This window comes from Anneissia japonica, unplaced genomic scaffold (assembly GCF_011630105.1).
Source record: "Anneissia japonica isolate Jap-2015-1 unplaced genomic scaffold, ASM1163010v1 scaffold6788_len1366326_cov149, whole genome shotgun sequence".
Classification (NCBI taxonomy): Eukaryota; Metazoa; Echinodermata; class Crinoidea; order Comatulida; family Comatulidae; genus Anneissia; species Anneissia japonica.
The window spans coordinates 960,049-966,104 of NW_022692324.1; positions in this window are offsets into that span (position 1 = coordinate 960,049).

The window sequence follows — 6,056 nt, forward strand, 5'->3', positions numbered from 1 at the left end:
CATGGTCCACCGTATCGAAAGCGGCAGACAGGTCTAACAATAGCATAAAAACTGCTGTCTCGGTTTACATAAGAGGCAGAGGAAATAAAACAGGAATCACTTTTAGCATACTTTCTTTTGGCCTACGTATATCACTGCAATTAATCGTCGTATTTTATAACTGAAAGACGAACTATAACTGAAACTATACATGACGTCAACATACGAAGCCACGCCCCTCGGCTGAACCCGTTGTATTTAGCAACTATGTCTACCTTCACGAATGGTAGATTCACGAATAGGCCTTTGAGACAAAACAAGTTGAACTATAGAGGGCGCTACATTACGATATTCTTCTGAGCCAGTGAGATGAATGAAGTGGAACGATCGATTTCCAGCTACGCTTTCAGGACTTACGCTCAGAGCCCATTAGTGTTTCTCTTTGAGACGGTTAGTAATATCCAATTATTTAGTAGAAACATATTTCTAATTATTTTATTAGATTATTAGTTATAAAGCACCGAAAATGCTGTTACTGACATGTGACTCACATCACAAGGTATAAGCCTTATATCTATAGGGGCCAAGAAAGGAGTGTTCACGTTACGGTCCTGTTCCTATCAATCTTTTAACCAATATCGAATTGTCGGAGATGTTTTATAACTAAGCCGACATGGTTCCACAGAGTATGAACTCGTGAATAGACTTGTAGGAAGCTATCGATTGCACGACGCCTTAGGACGTAAAATGTAATGACGTCACTATGACGTGATCTTAGCATGCGAGAACGTACGATTTTTTGTCACATACATTCTGTTATTATTATTTATCTATTTGTTTATATTATTTGTTTATATTTATTATTATTATTATATTATTTGTTTATATTTATTATTAAATTTGTGTTTACTGTGCTACGCAGAAAACTTGATTTGAATGTTATTTACTATAATTTATCAGCTGCGATCTATAAGTTTTTCTAGTTAAACCACAGCTCTGTGCGTGTAAGCATTTTAGTCAGTGTTTCGAACAACTTGACCCCACAATTAATAATAATATAGAAATTTATATAGCGCCTTTTGCCAAAGGATACAAGGCGCTTAGAAAAGGTTTATTGTAGGAAGAGGATTATTTAGGAAATAAGTGAGCTTTTAAGAGTTTTTTTGAAGACTTTAGTACTACAAGCATTTCGGATAGAAATAGGAAGATTATTCCACAGTTTTGGAGCAGAGGAAGAGAAAGATTTATCACCAGCAAGTTTGTTTGATTTGGGAACAGATAGACAGGAACCGGAAACAGAACGGAGAGAATAGGTAGAAGTTAAGAAAATCAACAGGCAGGAGATATAACTAGTATTGGAGGACTGCAGTGTATTAAATGTCAGAACTAATATGCGGAACAGGATTCTCTGTGACACTGGAAGCCAGTGGAGATGATTAAGAAGAGGAGTGATATGACAATATTTGGGTCTGCAACATACAAGGCGAGCACACTTATTTTGAAGTTTCTGAATACGACTTAAATTATATTTACTGATACCATAGAGTAGTGAATTACAGTAGTCAAGCCTGGAGAGTAATAGGGCACGAACAACATTATGACAGGTTTCAAAATCAAGAAATTTGCGGATGCGGGACAAACAACGAATCTGCCAATTTATGGACCGAGAAAGGTATGTTATACGAGCAGTCATATTCATTTCATGGTCGAAAACAACCCCAAGATTTCTGATAGTTGGTGAGTGTCTAATAATGTGACCGTCAAAATGGAAAACAAGATTTTCAAGTATTTTATAGTGATAATTTGAAGAAGCAATAAAGAATTCAGTTTTACCACAGTTAAATTTCAATTTATTATGGATCAACCAGGATTGTAAATCGGTGACGCATTTAGATAATCTGAATAAACAGCAAGCAGCGCCACCAGGGGTGTTTGGGTTAAAAGATAGGTACAGCTGAACATCGTCAGCATAGATATGATACAAAATTGAATGCCGACGGATAATGTCACCAACGCAATGAATGTACAAAGAGAAAAGCTGAGGACCAATAACAGAGCCCTGAGGGACTCCAAAATCAACACGAACTTCATCGGACAAGGCATCCCTAACACGAACCCTGCAAGATCTATTACTAATATAAGAATGGAACCAATTCTTTACAGTGCCATTAAGACCAAAATTGATATCAAGGCGCTTCAAAAGAATATCATGGTCCACCGTATCGAAAGCGGCAGACAGGTCTAACAATAGCATAAAAACTGCATGTTTGTTATCAATAGCCCTAAGAATATCATTTTGCACACTGATTAGTGCAGTTTCTGTACTATGGGAACGTCTGTAGGCCGACTGAAAGTGGTCGGCAAGGTTATTTCTATAGATATATGCAGCCAGTTGCGAAGAAACTACTTTCTCAATTAATTTGGCAATGATCGGTAAATTTGAAACCGGTCTATAGTTCGTAAGCAGTTGCTTATTAAGAGAGACCTTTTTAATAACAGGTGTTATAATAGCAGATTTGAGTGCAGTAGGGAAAGTACCAGTGGAGAGCGAAAGGTTAACAATCGAACACACAACTCTTTATCACCAGTGGTTGACGAGACATACGTACCCTATGGATATGACCTTGTAAAATTTTGACGGTTAGAAGCAGCATTTTTTGTCATTTTCAGCAAAATGTTTTATTAGGGCAGATAGAAACATGAATGCTTTAAAGATATTGACACATTAACTCTCTGTGACTTGTGGTTGCGGTGGTATCGGGAAACTACTGTATAGGCCTACCTTATTTCGAACTTGGACCAATTTTTGAAAAATATGTTTTACTGTTTCGAAAATAAATTATTCTCAATGCTGTTTTTCTCTACCGACTTTTATTGAAACGTCGTTTGAAAACTATAATGAAATACAATAACAATTATGACATTAATAATACAGTACATAACATTATAATTCATTAAACGTGTATAACACCCTCTGGAGGCTCCACTAATTATGCGTGTATACCGCCCTCAACCCATGTTGGGACTTCGCCCGGAAATTCATCGATAAAACAATGCAAAACGAGCAGCAAGCGATATTTAGAGGCATCACACACTGCGCGCGACGGCCAAGATTATTCTAGCTAGACACCCTGCTAGTCAGGACTAACCTTTGTTACTCGCATACAAAATCACATAGCTACATTTATATTAAGGCTCAACCATGGTCCATAACTAAACTATTAATTACTTATACTGATTATAATAAACTTGCATTTTGGTCCATCTAAAACAACAAAATTGGCTGCCAATCTCAATGAATACTCATGCAGAAATTTCTCATAATGGCAAATGCAAGGATACCAAATTATAGAGTCTCTATAAACGCGTGCGTGGATGGGTATTAAACAAAAGTCGTTTGATTTTACAGTCGGTGTTCAATTGCAACCTACATTATCATCTCAAAATAGGCTTTAACGTAAGAGATGTCAATTGTTTATTGGAAGATACAGTTTGATTCTTGAGCAAAAAAAAAAAGAAATTAAATGATGATAAACTTTAAGAAAGTGCGTTAATTTTAACACCTACATTCAAAATTACAGTATCATCTCAAAAAAGGCATTAAACATAAAAACTGACGAATCAGAACAGGGCGCTGTGAATACGCACTTGCTCCCCCCTCCCCACAAATACACGTGCTGTACACGTTACGCTGTCGTATTGCAGGATCTTAGCAACAAAAAGGCAAGGCTTAGAAATATCCACTTTGATGTATTAGGCATCAATATTTAAATATTGAACAATGACACCAACTACATCTACTATTCATAATTATTACCAGTAACTTAAAACAACTATTTTAACTAATCACCTTTGACTGGGTGTACTAATTTGATTAAGTTACCGGAAATAATCACGCTAGCCACAAACAGCAATAAAAGTACAGGAATATATTATAAAAGTTTACAATCAACAATTCTTATGTTTTTGTTATTAGTATTATCAATGTAATGCATTATTAATGAAAGAACGCCTATATATAAAATTTGGAAAAAAGATAAACTTTTTTTTTTGTAATTTTCATTATAATTTGATAAGATGAGGGATAATTTCACCGATTATTTATTTAGAAACCCCTGTAGAAAACTCCTCCTTTAGTTTAGCGACCATTTCTGTAAAAGTTAGATCAGAATTGGGCTCGAACACATTCATGTAGTCGCAACTAGCGACATAATCAAAGTAGGGCCAGTGTGTGTTATCATTCTGCCCGTATTGGTAGCATTGAATGGTGGCGCAGAAATCACCAGTATTATTCCAGAGCCTGTGTGTTTGGTACCAATTTGGTGATATCCAAGTGATGTCATCTTTCTTCACATCAAAGTCGAACAGAAAGCCTTTCTCTTCACACGTGTCCAACGATTGACTCTGTCCTTCTGAAGTCTTGTTATACACATTAACGGTCAACCCACCATGTAAAACGCGAATTACTGCGTACGCATTTCCATGATTATGTATTGGGCTACCATGATCGCTAGGCCAGATCTCCAATACGTAAGGTACGCCTGGAGAATTCCCGAACTCATAACCCAACGTAATGCGGAGATATGTCTGTTTAGGATTTTTGTCACCAAACTCTCCTTCTTTGCTTTTAAGTATTTCATGTAGAAGAGCGCCTGGTGTCTGAATGCTGTTTCGGATGGCGTCAACCAGATTAAAGCCTGGACACGAGTTGTCTTTCATAAATGCAAGATCAACATGTTTTGCAGTCACATTGGTATACAGTTCTAAGCATTCTTTCGGGAGGCTGGCAGAATAAGTAAACAGGCCTTCGTCCAGATCAAACATGTTGACCAGTGAGCTGTCTACCACAATTGCAGGACGATCAGAGACGAATGGCAGGTGATCAAAATCAACAACCGGTTCGATATCTACCAAGGAGTTGGCAGTCGTATCAACTTCATCATAAAGTTCTACATTTCGTTGAACTTTGGGATCGAAGAAGGCAGTTCTTATGTCTTCTCGTAGTTTCTCATTTAAAAGATAAAAATTTTGTGTCAAAATCGTTGTCTTGTTCATTCTGTAACCCTTTCCGTATTTCACAATCAAGCGGTCGCTGTCGTAGCTCAGCCAATACGTACAAAGCAGATCTTGCTCGATACCAATGTTGTTTCCAAAAAATGGATGAGGTTTCTTTGCAGAATGAATTAAAACCTGTTCATCTAACCTGCAAGTAAAAACTGCTTCCTCGTTTCCTACCAATAGCTCGATGATCGTTGTATCAATCTGTGAGTCCGGTAGTACATCTCGAACAATGATACGAAACGGTTTGCTTCGTGCAACATTAAAAAGAAACGTACCTTTACCAATAACTGGAAACGGTTTGGACCAAGTTGGTTTAACTTGCCACTGCTCCGATAAATTCATTGTTCGTCGTCAAATCTAACGAATCAGATGCAACTCAGGTCTGTATCACTGCATTTATACGCAACGAACTGTATAACTCCACCCACGTTAATTTAACGAATATACAGTGATATCAAGGTCTGTTCATTGGTCTGGATTCTATAACCTTTGACATATAAATTGTGAATGATCCATTCAATGTTGCCAATTCATTTTGTCTTTTGTCTTTACAAAAACAGATTAAGAAAACATTCACAAGGAAACACATAAAATAATAATGTGTCAACATTTTACATTTTGCTGTTTTATAGGTTTTTCCCATTTGCCTTTTAAAATTTATATATTATTAAAGAATCTCTATTGAGATTCAGCGGGCCGCAATTGATGCACGGTAGAGATTGCACCTTAGGATCTCCGATCTTGTTCACAAATTCACGGACTAGTGCTGTCTCGCAAGAATTTCGTAGGACGCGTTAAGAATGACAAAATATTCTCTGTATCTACTGGAACCGAGCCACATAGCTTGTATTCCACTATTTGCATTCACACCTGGGCTGTGTATATATATTGCCTTAGTTTGGCTCTGTAATCATTAGTGGTCGTGGGACTAGTTTGGACCCTACCTAAGCTGGTCGAACGTTTCGTTTGGGTCTATACCCTTGCTGCACCGATGAGGCCTGGAAGGCCGAAACAGA